A 4,031-nucleotide genomic window follows, 5' to 3' on the forward strand; every position below is an offset into this window, starting at 1 on the left:
TACTACAATTACATGGGTTTAAGTCAGAGCTTGTTTACCAGTCATATATTTAATCTTTCAGGGGGAAATGGCCATAAAAATTGGGTAAATGACAATTTTGAGTTTAAATTTAGGTCTGCAAACTCGACTCTGGGGTTTCTTTGAGACCCAAACATTCCTCATTCATCAAGTCTTCTGTGGTCGTCGACTGTGTCTTTCCTGACTCCCAGGCCTGACAGGCTGCTATGAAGAGCGGGGGGCGTTTTGTCCTTCTCACCATTTGGGCCATTTAAAACTGATTATATGGAGCTGGCTGCGCCATAAAGCCTCCCTTCATGAGAAATCACCCAGACAAACTGCACGTCAATATGGTGGCTGTTGCCCAGCAGGCCGGACCCACGATGCCGGAATGTGTTTAATCAAAAGACAAATGCCATATTTTGAGTTTGTTTTTGCAACCCTGCAGGGGGGTGTGACTGCGAGCGTCCTTTTGTAAAAGTGGACGGAAAATACAAACTTACATCGCTGTCATTTTCCTCTGGATTTAATGCATGTGCTCCATATTTGTGCCGTCCTCAGGGAAGTAGCTTAAGTGTGTATCTTTCTTCTACTAGCACAATCGGGTCATGTTTGGGAAGTGGGGTCATTTCATTGTGTATCATAACTGTTAAACAAAGACTGTTAAACAAGGTTTTAAGAGTAGAATTTAAATTAGGTTTAGGGGAGAAAGCTGGGTAATGTATTATGTCTATGAAAGATAGAAATGTGAGGTGTGTGTGTGTATGTGCGTGTGTGTTAACGACTCAACATGCCACCCATGATGATAGTGGCGCCTCAGAGTAACTCAGGCTGAATCAACAGCAAGACAAAAAGCATCTGAGCCCCGCTGAGGGTCTCTGTACCGAGCCAGTTAGTGGTAAATGGTGGCAGCACACACACACGTTTCAACACACAGTAACAAGCGGTGTGTCAGTTTTTCTGCCTTGTGACTTCAGCCTCCAGTCCAGGAGGACGTTAAGAGTGAAAATGTATCAATAAAAAAAACACCAGCAGAAATGTTCTCTGCAGGAAATCTGACCTGGTCTGGTTAGGCTAGTACCAAACTAAAGAATCCAGAATCAAACCGAGCTGTAGCGCAGGTGAGCTGACCTGATCCCCTTTAGGTTGGTGATTTAACCAACTTGTGAAAGGGTTTATTGACCTTTGCACCAAACTGCACCTCGTGTCCCACCTTTGAGGCAAGAACATGATTCTGTACAGCCGATGAGTCAAGAGCTGAATCGATCTGTTGACCCAGTTCACCTGCTGCAAGATAAAAACATTTTTGTCTTCAATGAAGATGTTGAGCTGAGCAGGTTATATATAGTCTGGCTTTGAGGAGCCATGGAAGGTCCTGCTTTCCTCCTGTATCCTCTCAACAAAGACCTGTTAAAGAGGTTCATCACCTCCTTTCTGCGCTCTGATCCCGTACAGCCACGATTCTTGTTTGCTTGCCTTAGAACCAGGCCCCAAACAGGTTGAGATGGGCTTTTTGATCCTTTATTTAGCAACTCTTCCGTGAGGATGCTCCAGAAAATTGAACTAGCTGATTTCATTTACCATTTGTAAATAACCATATGCATGTTAGAATTATGCCTTGATTAGTTCATCTGATGATTAATGAAGAAGAGCAATGACAATCTGGACAATCTAGGATTCTTAAGGCATTATAATCTTGTGGATGCGTCTCAACTGCTGACTTGATCAAAATTCAATGCAGAATTAGTCATTCTGGGTGTGTGGAGATGACTGGGCTGCTAAACTCTGCTGAGTTCTTTACCGTGTTAATTATAGTCTAATTATCTATTAGACTAATCATCTATTTATCTTGGATTATTATATATTTTTTTAACATATTTTCTATTCTTATTTTTTTATTATATATTTATTATTACGGTAATACTTATTTTTCTTTTTCTATCCTTGCATTCCTGAATGTCTTTTCCTCTGTGCGTTTGCTGCTGTAGTGCCGTAAGTTTCCCCGTTGTGGAAAAAATAAAGGAAATCTTGAATCTAAATGGTTCTCAATGTTGAACTGCTGTACAAATGCAGCTTGTGTGATGAGTCCAGACTGTTGCCATGGTTACAGATTTGTTTAACAGGCTGACAGAAGCTGCTACGGGTGTTTTTTTTGACAGAATGTTGCCTTCTATCCTTCTAAGCCCATTATATAGTTCTGTTCTATCCCTCCGTTGTTTATTTTAAAACAATTTCAAACTGGAAAAGCGGTTTGATGCAGTTTTGTCATTCCCTGGTAGCAACCAAGGAATTGAACCATGAGGATCATTACACCGATCAGACAAAGATTATGACAAGAGGATTGAATAAGTGATAATCTTCGTCATGGCGCCTCGATTATCAGGCAAAGAATAACCCACAAATCTGATGTTTTAGAAGCAGGAAAGATGGGTAAATCTAATCTGAGGGGGGCAAATAGTGATGGTCAGACCATCGTCTGGTTGGCTTGATCCAAGTGGAAATCTACTGTAGCTCAAACTATAAAACAAAACTATATAACAGAGAGTTGTCTGATAATGCAGAATTTAGCTGTTTGTGAGTTCACAATGGAAGGTTTGAAAAACACTGCATGTTACAAACTATTTTCAGTAAATATCTAGTTATTTTCAATTTTCTGTTATGCTCAGTTCATCCTTTGCAGGTAAAACGGTGGGAAGACGACTTCAGAGGAGATCAGCCACAAGTTCTCCACGTTGGTGGGGAGGTCGTAGTTGCTCACCACTGACACGTGCTGAACATCGATTCCTCGGGCCATCAGATCAGTGGTAATCAGCACTCGGCTGGAGCCAGAGCGAAACTCCTTCATGACAACATCCCTCTCGCTCTGCTCCATCTCTCCATGCAGGACTGTGAAATCTTCTGATGTCAGCCGCTGAGCCAGCCACTCTGCTTTCCTGCTGGTGTTTACAAAAGTGACAGCTTGGCTAATGGTGAGAGTCTCATACAGGTCAAACAGGGTTTCCAGTTTATACTCTTCTTTTTCAGTGTTAACATAGAACTGTCGAATCCCCTCCAGGGTCAGTTCCTCCTTTGTAACAAGGATTTTCTTTGGATTCTGCATAAAAATCTTTGTGACCTCCAGAACATCAGGTGACATGGTTGCTGACATTAGGACCACTTGGATATTAGTTGGCAGTTTAAGGAAGATTTTATAAATTTGGTCCTTGTCCTGACCCAGCATCCAATCTGCTTCATCAAGCACCAGCATTTGTATGGCCCTGGGAGAGATGACCCTGCACATTAACATGTCAAAGACACGTCCTGGTGTTCCCACGATGATGTGAGGACTCGATGACTTCAGGGTATCTATCTCCTGACAAAAGCTTGTCCCTCCAACACAGGCATGGCAACAGACCCCCATGTAGTCCCCCAGACTGAGCACAACTTTCTGAATTTGGTGAGCCAGCTCTCTGGTGGGTGCCAGGATAATAGCCTGGGTCTCTTTTATGGTCACATTAATTCTCTGCAGGACGGAGATGACGTAGGTCCCTGTCTTTCCAGTTCCTGACTGTGATTGTGCGATGACATCATGTCCTTTGATGCATGGAAAGATGGCTCGCTGTTCTCAAATCCATACGCAAAGATGCCTCTGAGCAGATGCTCATTCAGCTTCATGTCTTCAAAACTCTCCACAGCCTGATCCCAGTTATCATCATTTATCTCCTCCGTCTCTGGAGGAGCTGGTCCTCTGCTACTGTCAAATCCACAGGCTCCAGCTCCAGATTTACACCTTAAAGGATGCTACTTTAAACACCAATCCTCTGTCATGTGAGAAACAGTTAGTCCTCAACCCCTTACTTGAGTGAACCTTTGATTAAAAATCACATTATTGGAGCCCAAACTAATCAAGAGCAGCCACTTTTGAGTAGATGTTTCTATTTTTTGTCCCAGTATAAATGAAAGATTTAGGATAAATACCGGTACATACATGATGGTATTTATAACAGGATATCCACTTTTGAAATGCTGTAGATGGCATTGCCACGTGGCCTGGT

At 42.5% G+C, this 4,031-nt stretch overlaps 1 pseudogene; it reads right to left on the reverse strand.

Annotated features, from left to right (window-relative positions):
• Positions 1-2,659: 2,659 nt before the first annotated feature.
• Positions 2,660-3,779, reverse strand: LOC130533933 (eukaryotic initiation factor 4A-II-like; annotated as a pseudogene).
• Positions 3,780-4,031: the final 252 nt, after the last annotated feature.

Source organism: Takifugu flavidus, chromosome 1 (genome assembly GCF_003711565.1).
Source record: "Takifugu flavidus isolate HTHZ2018 chromosome 1, ASM371156v2, whole genome shotgun sequence".
NCBI classification, from domain to species: domain Eukaryota; kingdom Metazoa; phylum Chordata; class Actinopteri; order Tetraodontiformes; family Tetraodontidae; genus Takifugu; species Takifugu flavidus.